Here is a 17,517-nt window from a genome sequence, read left to right as displayed (position 1 = left end):
GCCTCAGGCCTGAGATCCTGGAAATAACCGAGGGAGAAGAAGCCCTCTGGTGTGACCAGTCACAGCGGCTCTACACCCTGTCATTCTTTTCTCACTTCTGTGCTAGCGCAAATCATCCTCCCATAAATATCTTAAGAGAAGAGCACAGGTCTGTCAGCTCCCACTGCATTGGCTTACAGTATCCTTCTATTAGAAATCCTTTGAAGTCTCCAGCCCCCTGATAAGAAGTGTTGCACACAACACCTGTTGCACACAGCCCACCTCCTTGCCTCAGTTACCTAATGGACCCCTTTTCTGTACACGACCCTCTACTACTGTGCACGGCATGGCCCCCTGCTGCACACAGCCCACCTCTCTGCCCAGGTGACATAATGGGGTAGCCCCCTCGCTTGTGACTCAGGTGATTATGTATGCCCTATTACTAAGCCTATAGATGATGATCTCACTCACGACCCTGCCCCCTGCTTGTACTTAATAAATACAGATACTCTTGGGCATTTGGGGGCCCGTGGATCTCCGCTTACAGGTGGCGTGGCCCCCTGAGTCCAGATGCTCTTCGCCAGTTCTTCAGTGTCCTGTCTCTTTACTTCTTGGATCCTGCACCTCAGCACAGCATAAGGGACACCCCACGACCCTGTGGGGCCTCCACAGCCCTACACAAACTAACATAAGAAAAATCATGGTGAATGCCTCTGCTCTGCAGAAAGAGAGTCCCCGTTTACTTGAAGAATTAGTTTGAAATGGCCATTTCCTGGAACCATGAGGCGATGTGGAGGTCAGGTCTAATCAACAACTATAAAAGCCTATTAAATCCCATGGGTGCAGTTTTATAGTAACTGGAGTGTGGAATTTTAATCTCCTGGCGTGGACAGGAAATGTGGAAGAACGCAGAGTGGAATTTCTGAAACAGCATGTTTCTTCGTAAGAGACATTGTGGATACCCCACCCCAGGCTTCTCAATAGGTGGGACCCTGCTCCAAAGGCCCCAGCGGGACAGATGAGCATGAAGCAGGAGGGGCCTGGTGGGGTAAAGAGGGAAAGAGATTCAGGGACGTGGAGCCTCTCCCCCTGAGATTTCTAGGGTTCCACCTGTGTCCTTCCCTGTGTTCTTTGGCCCGGAGCACACAGTGTTTCTAAACCTCCTACATTTAAAAAGACCAGCACTCTACCATTAATGACGGAGGAAGGAGCCAGGATAAACAATTCCCTCCTGGAAGGACCCACCCCTGAACACCTCCACCTTCCTCCCTCACTCCTTTTCCTAGTTCATCTGTCAATGAAAAGCATCAAACTCTGAAAAATATTTGATGAGACTTATTCTGAGCCAAATGTGACTAACCAATGGCTTGAGATAGAGCCCCAGGAGCGAAACAGAACTTGCGCCCAAGTGGTCAGGCTGGTTTGGTTTTACATATTCTAGGGGGACATAAGACATCAATACATGGAAGACATAATCAATACATGTAAGACGTACATTGGTTTCGTTTGGTAGGTGGGAAAACTGTAAGGGAGAGGGCATCCAGGTCATGGGCAGATTCCAAGATTTTCTTTTTCTTTATTTTTTTGATACAGGGTCTCGCTCTGTTGCCCAGGCTGGAGTGCAGTGGTGGGACCTCGGCTCACTGTAGCCTCCGCCTCCCAGGTTCAAGCAATTCTCCGACCTCAGCCTCCCAAGTAGCTGAGACTAAAGGCACCTGCCACCATGCCAGGCTAATTTTTGCATTTTCAGTAGAGAGAGGGTTTCACCATGGTGGCTAGAATAGTCTTGAACTCTTGACCTCAGGTGATCCACCTGCCTCAGCCTCCCAAAGTGCTGGGATGACAGGTGTGAGCTACCAGCGCCCAGCCGGATTCAAAGATTTCCTGATTGGCAATTGGTTGCAAGAGTTACTATCGAAAGCCCTGGAATCAGTAAAGGATTGTGGAGGGTAAAGTTGTGTCGTGCAAGTAAAGCCTCCAGGTAGCTTCGGAGAGAAAAGACTGTAAATGTTTCTCATCAGACTTAAAGAACCTGCCCTAAAAAAAAAGAACCTGTCCCATCAGTCTTAAGGTTTCTGTGTTGATGCTAATTCTGGTCAGCTGTGCCTGAATTCCAAAAGGGAGGAGGATATAATGAGGCATGTCCGACTCCCACTTCCCATCATGGCCTGACGTGGTTTTCTGTTAACTTTAGATGCCGTTGGCCAAGGGGAGGGATCCGTCAGTTGGTTGGAGGGCTTAGAATTTTATTTCTGGTTTACATACCAAGGAAATGAAAAGAAGTTAATGGTTGTCTTTTGGTTACATGAAAGATTGAGGCCAGAGAACGCCTGGATAAGTCTCCAATAAGCTATAAAAGTCACAAAAATATTTGTCAGTATTAGTATTTCTATTTCAGAAGGAAACCGTAAAGCCAGAATGCCTGAGTACTTTTCTGCAGTTTCAGCTGGAGCGAAGCTGGAGGCTGTGACAGCCTGTGGAGGGTGATGCTCCTGACTGCAGTGAGACCACACCCAGCTAAGCAATGGAGGGCCCTGGGGCAGACCTGCTCCTTAGGTTGCTGGCGAAGCAGTACAGCTTGGCACTTAGGAGTTAGGGCTCTGTCAATGGACACAGCTTGGTCCAAGACCCATTCTACCACTGATTAACATGACCTGGAGCAAGTGCTGTGTCCCCTAAGCCTCTGTTTTCCCAGTGTAAAATGGAGAGGAATACTCATTTTCAAGACCAGTTTAAGTATACAATAAATAGCAGGTGGACTGTGGCAAGCACACAGGTGACACACACGCATGAATAAATCTTAGCCTTCATGACGCTCACTGGTGATCTCACGTCTCAGCAGTCTATCTACAGTCTCTTGGTGAAATCAGGTGGTGTCCTCAGCCCCAGATTAGAAGGGCAGGCATACCTCCGCCAGTCAGAGACCCTCTGCAGTAGAGAGAGCCAGATGCTCACACCCTAAATACCGACCTCACAATGGGGGCTCCATTCGCAGGGAAAATATGCAATTTGCTGAAATGAACCAGCAGCCAACCCTTGCACTGCCACATTTACAGACTCTGGAGGCCACAGGTGGCGACATCACGTGTTGCACTTATTGCCATCCTGTTACAGGAGTTGAGCCTAGGATAGCATCTCCATATCCTTTTCTTAGACAATTTTATCCTCCTTAGGATCTCTATACACTGAAAACTGCTGACAATGTGTTTGTAGCCCAAAGCTCTCTTTCAAGCTCCAGACCTCCAGATCCTTAAAACCTCCTCAGGTTTTCACAGACTCATCAAACTTAACACATCCCGAGTGGAACTCTGGATTGCTTTGCTTTCTTTTCCTCCCAGATTGATCATCTCCTTAAATAAGGCCTCCATGAACGTGGGTGACCAGCGATGGGCCATCCTCGACTCTTCTGCGTGCCTCACATCTAACTCATCTCAACTTTGCTGGCTCATGCTCCAAACTTTGCCTCCAATTCTCTCCTGTAGCCCAGGACCACTCTCTGAATGATCACAGGCTTCCGTCTGATCTCACTGAGGCCACTCTTGTTCCACTGAAATGCTGTCTGTGATCAGCAGTCAGGGTGAATTTGGTTAACACCAAATCCTATTACATCATCCTATTCACAAGAGAGAACAATGGCTGGGAATGGGACAATGGCCGTGGAGATTCAGGGAATACAAAAGCGGGTACCCTGCCTGTTCCGCGCCTGACAACATAATTGGTACTCCATAGCGATCTGATGAGCAAATGCATGGCTCTTACTCCCTTGTGTCCCTTTTCTAGAAGACGAGTAACTTTTTCAAGTTATGTTCAATTCCTTCACATGCCCCAGTGGTGGGAGTCTCACGGCATTTTCTGATTAAAGACTCCTTTTGGAATTCCTCACTGTGGTCTCTGGCTCTTGATCTTTTTCCCGCTTCTTCTCTAGTTGCAAAAATACTGCTTTTATCACATGCTACTGTTAGAAAAATACAATGTGCCCAGTCCACATTCTTATCTGACTTCCTTTGGAGACGTAAATCAGAGTTGGGTTGTGTTGAGTCTGCAGGCAACTGCTCGGGGTAAGAGGGGAGATACATTCGTATATATGTCATTTTAGATGCAGTATGTAAGTTGAGTTCTGAACCCTGAGCTCTGTCCTTAAAGATTTTCTGAGAGATAAAAGAGAGGAGCCTATATAGGGCTCCGCCCCCTGCCTGTGGCAGTTGCTTGATAGCCCGTAAATACAGCTGTCCAAGGGACAGAAGCTCAGGTTAGAACGCAGGAAGCTCCGAGGTCATGGGAACTGGTGCTGGCTGGGGGCGAATCAAGGCACAGTGGCAAGTTTCAGATGAAGCTAAACTTACTCCTTTTATCTGCATTAAATGTATATAAAATAGATATTTATGTACATAAAATATGATTATTTTTATTTTCACGATCCATGATGTGATTTTAATAGTGATCGTAACCAGAATCACTGTATTATTAGACATTTTGAAATTGTTCTGCACATCTCTCAGATACATTTGGCCTCTCATGTACCTCAGCCAGCAGGAAGGAGAAGCTGCAGTTCATTAAGCATCAACACCTCCAAAGAGATGTACCTGACACCCAGCAGGACCATCGAGAGATCACAGAAACCAGCCAGGGTGGTCTAACAGACAACACGCCACCAAATCAAAGCTCAGGAACCGCCCGCCTCTCTTGGCCCGTTTTTCAAGCCTTCAGCTCCCATTCTCTGCTTTCACTCCCCTCCGAAGGTGCTAAGGCCTCCCCAACAACAGCAGAACAAGGCAGGATGGAGGCAACTCACACAGCACTTAGACCTGGGATAACTATTTACTGCTGGGAGCCCTGACTCTATTTTCTGATTGTGTGCACTTGTCACGTTTCCTGGATATTTGATCCGTTTCTAATTTTACACCTAGAGATGGGTTGAATTGTGTCCCCACAAAGAGACATGTTGGAGTCACCCCTAGTACCACAGGATGTTACCTTATTTGGAAACAGGGTCTATGCAGATTTAACTAAGGAAGATGAGGTCACCAGATGAGCCCTGATCCAACAGGAAAGGGGAAACCTGGAGGACGACGTGAGGACACTAAGGGAGAATGTCGAGTGAACGTGGAGGACTGCGGGGATGCGTCTACAAGCCACGCCTGAGGCTTCCAGAGGCCGGGAGAGAGGCCTGACAGCTCCTTCCCTAGCACCATCAGAGGGAGCACAGCTCGGCCGACACTTCTATTTGTGACTTCTGACCTTCAAAACTGCGAGACAATAAATTTGTGTTTCGAGCCACCCAGTTTGTGGTATTTTGTTACAGCAGCCCTAGGGAATTAGTGCAAGCCTGTATTTCTACACAGAGACGTTCTGAGGTTACTACAGAGTCATTGCTACAAGTGTAGGTCCTGGTGTTTGACAGGCCAGGAATGAATTGTGGCTGCTCCACTTTCAAGCTTTGTGACTACAGACAAATCACTCCATCTCTCTGTGCTTCAGTTTCTATAATTTGTAAAAAAACAAAAAACATAAAATTACTTCTTACATAGCACAGGGATGGTGCATGAAGTGATCATCTCACAGGCTGCTCAGGGTTCTGAGATGAGGCCAGCCCATGTGACGTCGTGAACAGAGGGTCTGGCTCAGGTGGTGAGCCTGAATAAACCCTTAGCTGCTGGGATTATTCCTTGGGATCTTGGAGTGCTTGTCAGTGGGATCGTGTATCTCTTGTGACATGAAACCCAAGATCAGCATGGCTCCCGGGCTGGCTTCATGGCACCCAAACTGTTCGGTCACGCAGGGCTCCGCATTCAGAAGTGCCCCACCCTTGGTTTGACGTCAGATGCTTTTGGAAAATTGTATCATATGGGGATCAAAGACTGACCCCTGGATTTGAAAATGGGGGAGTCATCAGGGACTTTGACAAAATCAGTTCAAGGGGCAGCATCCTGGCTAGAGTGGTCCAATGGAAGAAGCAGAGGAAGGGACTTGGGGACAGTGAGCACCGACGCATTTGTGAAGCGTTCTTTGTAAAATGAAGCTGAGAAAGAGGTGGGAGCTAGAAGTAAATGTGGAGTCAAGAGAAGGTTGTCTCAAGATGGGCCATGCTACAGTATAAATGCACCTGGATGGAAATTACCCAGGAGACGGAGTGAGACACTGGCGTCCCAGCAAAGAGCAGGACAATTGCCGCAGTAATGCCCCTGAGTACCTGAGAGAAGCCTGGGTGGTCTGTATACGGGAGAGCGTGCGTCTGTTCTATCCACGGAAGCAGGTGGGAGCTGGAGCCTACGGCTGGCATGCGGGTGGCTTGGTAGTGTTAGGGAGTCACGGAAATTCTGCAGATTAGTTCTAGTTTCTGTGCAACAGAGCAAGGTCCTACCTCAAGAAAACGAGAAAGTGAGGAGGGCAGAAGGAGGTAGGAGGCTTGAGAAGGGAGGGGTCAGGGTGGGGATCATCCAGGGCATGTTATTTTCAAAGCCCATTAGTGGGTTGTGAAAGCAGTTTAGAAAAGCTGCTGTCAGAGCATTTTGATGAAATGAAAGAGGATAGGGTCAGAGAGAAGAAAAAAGGAAATACCAAAGTAGTAAGTGTTAGTTCCCCAAACTTTCCTTCACTCCTACACATCCAAAAATGTAATTTTAAAAACAAGTTTGTCAAAGATGGATCTGAAGAGGCGTGTGGATGGACTAAGAAAAGGGAGCTGGACCCCTGGAAACTGGCAGCCGTGAATCCCGTAAGGAGGCTGTGGTCCTCGTCTCCGTCTACCTGGCGCAGGCACAGCCCAGGGGAAGGGTGCTTCAGCAGGGTGTGGGGCTGAGTCTGGGGAGTGCCCTGAGAGAGCCCAGGCAAGAGAATTGAGGAATATGCAAAGGAGGTGTTATGTGATATATTATGAAACATTTATCTTGTCTTTAACCCTATTTCCTGGTATACAACTCCAAAAATCCTTAGAATCTCCAAAGTGGTGTGTCTGCATGCTATGAGCTGATTGATGGCTGACAGCCCCTGGTCACAGGAAAGACCAAGACAGGATTAGAGGACAGGGACTTTCAGCCACTGTCTCATCTCCAGCAATAGGAGAGGGGCTGAAGGTTAAGTTGATCTCCAATAGCCAATGGTTTGTTCAAGCATTGCAATGCTTGGTAATGAAGCTTCCATAAATACCCCAAAGGCCTACGTTCAGAAAGCTTCTTGGAAGCTGGGGGTTCCTAGAATGTGGCATGCCCAGGGTGGGCATGGAAGCTCTTGTCGCTTCCCATACCTCACCCCACGCTTCCCTTCATCTGTGTCCTTTGCAATATCCTTTACAACAATCCAGTAAATATTTGTGTTTTCCTGAGCTCTGTGAGCTACTCTAGCAAATTAATCAAACTCGAAGAAGGGGCTGTGGGAACCCCAGCTTGATGCCAGTTGGTCAGCAGATCCAGAGGCTAGAACTTTTGGCCCTTGTGGGAAGGTGGGGTGCCAGTCTTGTGAGACTGAGCCCTCACCCTATGGGAACTGAGCTGGAGGACGCCCAGCTGGTGTCCACTGCGTGGTGTGGGGAGGAAACCCCACACCTTTGGTCACAGAAGCCTTCTGTGTTGATGATTGTGTGAGAGCACAGGAAAAACACGTTTTTGTTTTGTTTTGTTTTTCAGGTTCAGGTTACATGTGAAAACATGGAATTCTTGCTGGGAAGGAGGCAGCAGGAGGTGGAGGAGGGACAGAGGCCGGGGGCAGGGCCATGGACTGCAGAGCATGGTGGTGTGTGAACAGAAGCAGCTCCACAGGGAAAACAAGATTTCACATTTCCTCCTCCAGACCAAGGGCAGGGGAGCTGTGTCCCCTTAGAAACGCTCTTTTGCAAGGAGGTTCTGTTAAATGGCTCATTGGGAAATGCTTTAAGGGTCATAAGGCTCTCTCCTCGCCTCTGTGCTGGGCTTTTCACATGCCATGTCAACAATTTTGAAGTGAAATGGTATGACAGCTGGGTCAATTTCGCCAGCACTCACCCAATGTTGTTCTCCTCGAAGGCAGTTTGTTAAATTAAATAATCCTTAATCACATCGTTCCTTCAGCTCAGTCAGCCTTCAATAGCTATATTACTATATTTATTGCTTTTGATCTCTGCTTCTAGAATGATATTTATTTTGTAAAAGCATCATAATCCTTGTGAAATATGAAGTCTTGGTCCTTATGCCAAGCTCTTTTTGTCTCTCTAAAAAACCTGAGCAGAGCTTTCCCTGGAGCCTTTCACACCTTCATTAAACCATCTTCCATGAGAAATAGAAGTAATTCCTCAGAATGTTGAAGACCAACTACAACCCAGAAGTGTAAATGGGCTTGTGGGAAACCGTAGCTACAATATCAGCTTTTCCTTTTCTGCTGTTCATTTTCTTTTGCTCTTAGGGTTGATAACTTTTTCTCTTACAGTAATTATTTTTATGGTTTATTAATTCTCAAGCTAAATGAAATAGACCTGAGAAAAAAATCTTTTAAAAGAGGTTGATTTCCTCCTTATATCAGTAGTTCAAATTAGAACTTGTCATGATCTACCTACCGAGGTCTCGAACCACAGTTTTTAAAATATCTGATTCCATATGGCCCTGCCATGTTATTCTGGTTTCGCAGCCATGACTCCAGCTGCTGCATGCTCAGAAGAGCAGACACGTGGAATTCTTAGTGGTGTGTCACTGGTAGGCCCTTCCTGTTAAATAGCAACCTCCTGGCAACAGCAAGGTGCTTCATTTGTGAAATGTCTTGTGATCTGCTAGCTTGAAGTAATTTACATATCCAACCCTGTTAGGCTTCACCGGCAGGGCCTGTGCAACCTACCAGACGTGGAGGGGCGGTGATGCTGACTATGGCATAGAAAGGATGGAGGTGGGAAAGTGCCGTATGCACTCAGATGCTCACGTGGATTTCAGTAAGCACCTGACAAACTGCTAGCCTGGGTGGTGAGGGTGTGTGCTACTGTGCCCCGACCTGGTTAGGAGATTCTCTTTCAGATCTTCACATTCTCTGGTCTCCTAGACCCACAGCTCTCAGCGTCCTCTATCCTATTCATCACATACCCTTCAAGGAACTCAGGGCTAATAACAGTAGAAACAGAGATATGGTCAGGCACGGTGGCTCATGCCTGTAATCCCAGCACTTTGGGAGGCCGAGGTGTGTAGATCATTTGAGGTCAGAAGTTCAAGACCAGACTGGCCAACATGATGAAACCCCATCTCTACTAAAAATACAAAAATTAGCCGGGAGTGGTGGCAGGCACCTGTAATCCCAGCCACTCGGGAAGCTGAGGCAGGAGAATCAGTTGAACCCAGGAGGCAGAGGTTGTAGTGAGCCGATATCACGCCATTGCACTCCAGCCTGGGTGACAGAGTAAGACTTGTTTAAAAAACAAGCAAACAACAACAACAAACAGCAAATTATTTCCAAGAAGGATATTTATGTATCTATAGGTCTGAAGGCATAAAAATTTGCATCAGAAGCATGGAAAATGACTACCCATAGGAGAGATGGTTTCTGGTGGGCCAGCGTAACCCCTGAGGGGCCAGCCAATAAGCCACACATGGCATCATGCCATGTGATGTCAGTAAGAAACTCCTGCTCCTCGTACAATCAGGAGGTCACAAGAAATGATGGTGAATTATTCACATTCATAACAATCCACCCGGTCTGCTTGTGTAAGGCTGAGAACAGGTATCCTCGTCTATGGCGCATGCTGCCAATGCCCTGTCCCTGTGCCCTCAGAGTCCTAAACCATTTTTATGTACATCTACACTCCACAGCCAGCGCCTGGGTCTCTGACAGAGAACAGCTCTTTATGGGACTTGCTTTGCCGGCCTGCAGAGAGAGCTGGAAACACTTAGACTGCTGCAGTGGACAGCATCTCCAGTGAGCTGGCCTCTGATCTGGCTACTCTGGTGGGACCCATAACTGTCTCCAGAATGTTCCTGTTTGTGCTGCTGCTCAGCTTCTTTACTTTCTGGCCCCCTTTCCCCACTCTCCTGTTTTCCTGTGAATATTTCTTCATCCATTTTCCATGAATCCTCACCTGAGGATCTGCTTCTAGGGAACCTGGTCTGAGATGTTCCCTCATCTCCTGTTATAGACAAGGAGGCTGAGAGGCTACTTAGAGCTAAACGTAGGGAACAGGACCAGGCAGAACCTGAGCATTTGCTTGTGGACTAGACCGTTTCCCTCGTGGACTTCCTCCATCATGAACTGTGACGCACAGCTGTGGACTAGACCGTTTCCCTTGTGGACTTCCTCCATCATGAACTGTGACACACAGTCTGGATCCTAAGATGTGACTCTCTCCTCAGTTGTCCTCCACTTGTCGCACAGGTACAGTTCTTGCCTCCCTCCCTGAACTGAAGCCCTCAGAGGGTCTGGGTCACATCCTCCATCTCTCTCCACATTTCACAGGAGCCTTGTATTTTTTTTTAAGATGGTGTCTAGCTCTGTTGCCAGGCTGGAGTGCAATGCAATGGCACAATCTCGGCTCATGCAACCTCCACCTCCCAGGTTCAAGCGATTATCCTGCCTCAGCCTCCCGAGTAGCTGGGATTACAGGCACCTGCTGCCACACTCAGCTAAATATTGGATTTTTAGTAGAGATGGAGTTTCTACATTGGCCAGGCTGGTCTCAAACTCCTGACCTCAGGTGATCCACCCACCTCAGCCTCCCAAAATGCTGGGATTACAGGCGTGAGCCGCCTCACCCAGCCAGGAGCCTGGCATTCTAAGTGGTGCCATTATGAACTTGCAGAGGCTCAGAAAACAATACTCCAAAATAAGGGCCTCAGAAGCCAAAGTTGTTCTCTAACCTTCTGCCCTCCGGTCTCTGTCTCCTCCAAGGCTAGTCAGAGAAACTAGAATTCTTCAACATGGGTCATAGGACCCATAACCTCTTTCCCCAAAGCCAGCCACAAAACCTAAGCTTATGGCCCTAACTTTCCCTCTGCTATTCTGTAAAAACTGGCCATAAAGAAACTGTCTGGCCTACCTTGTCTAACTGTAGGTCATGAGAGCATTCCAGAGAGGGTCTGGCTCCACGCCTGGAAGAAAGGAATGCTGCACAGAGAGACCGGGAGGAATCTAGACAGACAGGCCTTGCTGGGTCTCCCCAAGCAGTCTGTTCGCACTCAGTCAGACGCTCTTCGTCCAGTCCCATTTCCACATGTCATTTAATCATTCATTCATTCACTCATTCATTACGTGATCATGCTATTGAGTGATTTTGCTAGTGGCTATATTAACTTGTGTGGTTCTATTCACACTTTCAGCTGATCTTACATACTTCTCTGTGTTGATATACATATATATGTATATATATAAATATACATGTTTATATAAAAATATATACATATACATATATAGATATAGATATAGATATTTTTTCTGAGACAGAATCTTCTCTCTGTTGCCCAGGATGGAGTGCAGTGGTGCAATCTTGGCTCACTGCAACCTCTGCCTCCCAGGTTCAAGGGATTCTATTGCCTCTGGCTCACAAGTAGCTGAGACTACAGGGGCCTGCCACCATGCCTGGCTAATTTTTTTTTTTGGCATTTTTAGCAGAGACGAGACAGGGGTTTCAGCATGTTGGCCAGGCTGGCCTTGGACTCCTGAGCTCAAGTGATCTGCTCACCTCAGCCTCCCGTAGTGCTAGGATTCCAGGCGTGAGCCACTGCACCCGGCCAGGACTTTTAAACTCAACAGGTTAAAAATCACACTCAGGGCCAGGCGCAGTGGCTCACACGTGTAATCCCTGCACTTTGAGAGCCTGAGGTAGGCAGATCACTTGAGGTCAGGAGTTCGAGGCCACCCTGGCCAACATGATGAAACCCGGTCTCTACTAAAAACATGAAAAATTAGCCAGGCATGGTGGCGGGCGCCTGTAATTCCAGCTACTCAGGAGGCTGAGGAGGAGAATTGCTTGAACCCAGGAGGCAGAGGTTACAGTGAGCCGAGATTGCACCACTGCACTCCAACCTAGGGAACAAAAGCGAAACTCCATCTCAAAATATTTTTTTAAAAATCACACTCAGTATTTCCTCCCCATTTTCTCCCTTGTTCACACAGGCATGATGACACGCTCACACACACACAAACACACACACTTGAGCTCCAGGGCTTGGCTAATGACTCATCAACCTTCTAGTCACCTTCTTCAACTCCCCTTGTCACTCCCCATCGGCCCCATCTGATAGGTCTGTTTTTCTCAAAACACTCCTTCCCTTGACTTCTGTGATGCCACCCTGTTTAATAAATATCTCAACATAAGACTTTTTACTTTTCCTGCTTTGGAAAAATCCACAAAACAAACCTTGAGATATATTTGCTCAGCCATGGAAACCCAGAAATGTCTGCAGATGAATGTTATTGTATCTGAACAGCTGTACCTCTTTCATCAGTTTCCCAAGGCTCCTCACTAGGCCACAATTCTCCCTTGAGTCTTTGAAATTCTAATTCCAACTTCCCCACTTCTCCTTAACTGGAAGAAAGCCTCACTGTGGAAGGTGCTCTAACAGTAGATTGCAGGCAAATCCCTAATTTAGAAATACCTGACTTCAAGCAATGGGCGCTTGTGAACGGGGCTGCAGCTCCTGTGAGGAGAGATTGCTCTCAGCCCGCTTCTGTTCCGGTTCTGACACACCCAGAGTGACTGCTGCTACCTTTTCATAAGTAAATGTCCACACGCACTTAGAGACCTTAGAGAATTCACTTGGCCAGCACCCAGGGAGAGAGGAAGTGAGAGAACTGAAAAGCCACTGAGCAGGTGTACTTTCTCACTCGATGGATGTAACCTAGCCAACATGAAATAGTGGTCTCAGGACAAGAACCCGGAAGATGCCACCCCATATGCAGAGCTGTATTTGAGGGCATTCTCAGAGTTGGAAAGGCTGGTTGAAATCTGAAGGCTTCTGGGCAGAAAAAAGACGGTGCTCTCCAGAGGCTGGGCATCCCTCAGATCATATCTGATCAGGCCCAAAGAACCCACTCACGTTAATCGGATACATAGAAGTTCCTTGCATTAATTGGATGCATAGACCAACAATCCATTCTAAATACAAGGGTGGATTATTATGCCTTTCTAATGTCCACGATACATTTTTACTATCCTAAATACCACATACATATTAGATGGAATCAACATTCCTTGGAAACTGACCTAGACATTAACAGATTTATGGGGAACTAAGCAACGATTCCCAGGGTGAATTCTGTGGGACACTGGATCCAGAAGATGCTTCATGAGAAAGAGTGCTCTGTGGCCAAATAAAGCTGGCAAGCAACCCATACTATGGCATCATTCTAGAGAGTCCCAATGTATGGAATAATAATACTTTCTTTTTGAGATGGAGTCTCGCCCTGCAGCCGGGGCTTGAGTGCAATGGCGTGATTTAGGTTCACTGCAATCTCCACCTCCTGGGTTCAAGTGATTCTCCTGCCTCGGCCTCCCGAGTAGCTGGGACTACAGGTGCCCACCACCACACCTGGCTATTTTTTTGTATTTTTAGTAGAGATGGGGTTTCACTATGTTGGTCAGGCTGGTCTCGAACTCCTGACCTGGTGATCCTCCTGCCTTGGCCTCCCAAAGTGCTGGGATTGGCGTGTGCCACCACACCTGGGCAATGATAAAGACTCCTTAAAGTCCTGCCATAAAAAAACAGAGTAACATTAGCATTTCCCTAACCTACTTTATCACTGTAATTCATTAGTGGTTTTGTTTTAGCAAAACGGCACCCTAAAACACAAGGTGGTGAATCCTGCTCTAGACACACACTGCACAGAGTGCGCCTCTGAGCAGGCTCGCCTTTAGCAAGTTCACTGTGCTGTGGCAGAATGACTGACTACTTTTCGGCCTCCATTTCCTCACCTAAAAAATGCAATGAATAGTACTGTTGTGAGAAATGACCGACATACTATCTGTAAAGGCATTTTATAGTGTGCCATGAAAGTGTCATCTGCTTTCTTCAGAGGCATGCAGTCCTGAGGGTGTACTTCTTGAGGTGCACCTCCTCAAAGTGCCTTGACAAGGGATACTTTTGTTCTTTCATTCATTCATGTATTCATGTATTCATTCATTCATTCTACACCACCTCCTTGAGTGGTAGGTCTTAAGGGCTATAGCCTGGTTTTGGACCCTGGGAAGCTTACGGACAGTGGGCAAGTGAGGTCCACTGCATTACTTTAATCACACACACACACGGAATTCTGGTGGTGGTGAGAAGGTGCCTTACCAGGGAAAGAATGGGATCAGGGAAATCTTTCTTGCTGAAACTGTTAGGATTCTTGAAGGATCATTAAGAAGTTTGCATGTACAAGGGGGGCTGGGCACAAGGTCAAAACACTATATAATACAGAGAGTATGTGAAGAGTGGGCCTCCCATGAACGGGTCACATGAACATGGACCCCCAGGGAAGCATACCCTGTGTTCCATCTGTGATACCTGATTTATCTGTGTCCTCCAAGCAGAGGAAGAGGGTTTAGCTAAGCAAGGAGGTTCTTTCCGGAAAGTGGAAGTCCTGAGGTGGGTGGCGGCCCTTGACTTTGAATAAGGTGTGTGTGTGGGCACCGTGGGTGGGGATCGGAGTGCTGCTGCGAAGTTATCTTTAAATAAGCAAGCGCCAGAGCCGTCCTGGGAGTCAAGCTCCCTCCCATCCGCCCTACACTAGAGGCCAAGTGTGGGCAATTTTAGTTTCCTCCTCTGCTCTGATGAACTGTCTGCAGGAGAATATTTCCAGACAAAAGAGGTCTTGATGGCAGGTTGGTTTACCCCATGTCTCCAGCCTCCAACTACTGAGAGCAAGTCTCCAAACCCAAAGGCTCCTGTCAGCAGCCTTCCCACATTCCAAAAGCAAAGGCCCTCACTGTCCCAGGACCCTACCAATCCCTGGCCTGTGATGCTCCCTCCGGAGGTGCGGGAGCATGGAAGCGCATGGGTATTCCAGAGGCAAAAGGAAAATGAACACCTCTCTATCCACTTATGACAATATCCTCCCATATTTGAACTAGGTAAAAAGTTAATAAAAGCTCTGCCGTCAGCGAACATGACTACATCAGAAGCCAGAGTTGCTCAATCTGTTGCCTGCCACTGTCAACTCTCAAACCATCAGGCAAGGGAACAGACAAACAGGGAGGTGTGGGCGAGAGCCTGGATATGGCTGTTCCCATAGAAGAATTAAGCAGGGTTTTTGTTTGTTTGCTTTTTGGAGGCATAGTTTTACTCTGCCTTTGGGGTTCAATTGATTCTCCTACCTCATTCTCTTGAGTAGCTGGGATCACAGGCGTGTGTCACTGCGCCTGGCTATTTTTTGTATTTGTAGTAGAGATGGGGTTTCACCAGGTTGGCCAGGCCAGTCTCAAACTCCTGACCTCAAGTGATCTGGCAGCCTCAGCCTTCCAAAGTTCTGGGATTACAGGTGTGAGCCACCGCATCCGGCCAATGAAGCAGGATTCTAACAACACCCACCTTTATTTAAAATGTTGATTTTTGCTTCTTATCTATTTTTTACATTCAATTTGGTTTTGTTAAAAATATTGTATTAAAATACTATTTATCTTAATGACGGAGTGCTGCCCTGTGTGTTTCTTTTCCCCCCAGTAAGCCCTTGGCTCTCCTAGTGTTACTTTTTGCTTCAGTATTTACAGTCCTTTTGTTGAAGGGCACTCTGATGTTTCCTTACCGATGACAGCGTGTTCCTAAGAAACCGCAATGTGCCCAAAACCGCGCAAGGAAGTGCGGCTACGCGCGGAATTAGGAAAACCCCAGGGGTTTGAGAGCTCAGAGAATGAGGCTCCTCTCAGGGCCAGGGGGACTGATCTTGCCCTGTATTCTTGGCAACAGGCTTTAAAGCTGAACTTTTCCAAATCCTGCTGTCTCCGTGTCGTCGAAGGGCGCGCCACCGCCGGTGGGTGGACGCTGAGCTGGTGGGAGCCCAGGCCAAACCCAGAGGCGGGCGGGGAGTCCTCAAAGTGGGAAAGTGGCCCCGTCCCTTCCCAGCAGGAATCTGGAGCTCCTCCTCCGCCCACCGCGCCGCCATCAATCACGGCGACAACCCGTCTGTCCTCTGCCGGGACACACCGACCCTCCTGCTTTTCCTCCCGGGGAAGGAAATCTCTGGTTGGAGCATCTGCCCCGCACACTGGCTGGACGCACCGGAGAGGTCCGCGCTGGGGACCAAAGCTGTGCGACCCCCAGTCTAGCCCGCGCGCACAGGCACAGGGAGCACCTGACACCCCGGAGGCAGCCCCGCAGGCAGAACGCCACAAAGGTCCGTACCACCCCGTCCCGTGCACACGCGCCCACACCCGAACCTCCAGTCACCGTGCCTGCAACCTCCAGCTGCCCCTCACCCCCAGCCCCGCACAGGGCAGATGAGGACACCCGGTGACCCTGCCTGGATCAGCGGCCACCTCGCGCTCCGGAATGTCACTCCGTCCCTTTCCCCACTCCCCGATTCCCCCTTCTTTCCCCCACGACAGAAGGACGCTCTCTAGCTCTCTTCCCCAAGTCCCCTCCAGAGTGGGGAAGAGAGTGCGCGCAGCAGCACCCGCGTCTGGAACCCCAGAGAGCCCCGCCCATGCACTGAGCCTCTCCGGGCTCCGGCTGCGGGCACAGTGGGTGGGGTCTCCGCTGCCACCGCCCCTTACCTCGCGCGGGCCCTCCTTGCAGGTCCCGGAGGCGGGGGCAACCGGTGGTCCCGCAGATGAGCGAGGGGCTGGGTTTCCCCGCCCAGGAGGAGCAAGAGGAGAAGGAGGAAAAGGAGAAAGGGGGAGACCGGAGGGCAGGAGAGGGGAGAGGAGGGGAAAGAGGAGGAGGGGAGGAAAGGGCTTTGTGTTAGCCTCCAGTCCCTCAGCGGTAGGAAGCCATCCCCCTCCCCCAGCCACCTTCCCAAGCTCGCGGAGGGGGTGGGGCGGGGGCAAACCGATCGCAGGCACCGAGCAAGGCGCCTGCGCGACCCCAGGTCCGGCCATTTCCCCCCCGATCCCCTCGTACCTCCAGCCCCCGCCCCTCCTGACAACCACCCGCCACGCTTATCCGTGGCTGCAACCAGGAAAAACTGCGATCAGAAAGTTTATCCAAGCCGGAGCAAACTTGGCTGGACCGGCCCCTGACCCGCCTTGGCGCCGCCGCCCCTGTCTTCTGCGCTCCCTGGCCGGGCGAGGACCGGAGTTCTGTTCTCGGAGATTCTTGCCTTTCTTGTTTTAGCACAAACGCGCGCGCACCCCTTTCCCATAACGAGCCCCGCCGCCCAACTGCAGATCCCGGGGTCCGTCGCGGGGGCTGGAAAAGCCTCACTCGAGAGGCCCGAGCTGGCTGCGGCTCTGGGTCCCGGGGCAGGTTCTCCGGGGTTGGATACGCTCTGGACGCCTGGGCGGGTTGTTTTGCTTCGGCCTCTCTGGCCCGGGGCCCGCCCACCCCGCCTGGAACGCGGTTTGGATCGGGGCTGGGAGCCCTCTGTAACCCCAGCTGAAGGCCGCGCAGGCAGGCGGGGACGCGGCGGCCGCGGGGCCGGTTCCTTGCCAGCATCCAGCCTTTTCGGAGTCAGGCGCGTCCC

General features: G+C 49.4%; 1 protein-coding gene across 2 annotated transcripts in view; it reads right to left on the bottom strand.

The window, feature by feature from the left end:
- Positions 1–16,834, bottom strand: part of RIN2 (Ras and Rab interactor 2) — a 252,358-nt gene extending 235,524 nt beyond the window's left edge. For both annotated transcript variants that reach the window (XM_078371480.1, XM_054255260.2), the window contains exon 1: positions 16,610–16,834. The gene's annotated coding sequence lies outside the window, so the exon portion shown is untranslated. The remainder of the gene's footprint in view (positions 1–16,609) is intronic.
- Between the last annotated feature and the right edge of the window lie 683 nt (positions 16,835–17,517).

This window comes from Callithrix jacchus, chromosome 5, assembly GCF_049354715.1.
Source record: "Callithrix jacchus isolate 240 chromosome 5, calJac240_pri, whole genome shotgun sequence".
NCBI lineage: Eukaryota > Metazoa > Chordata > Mammalia > Primates > Cebidae > Callithrix > Callithrix jacchus.
This window is presented reverse-complemented; position numbering and strand designations above follow the sequence as displayed.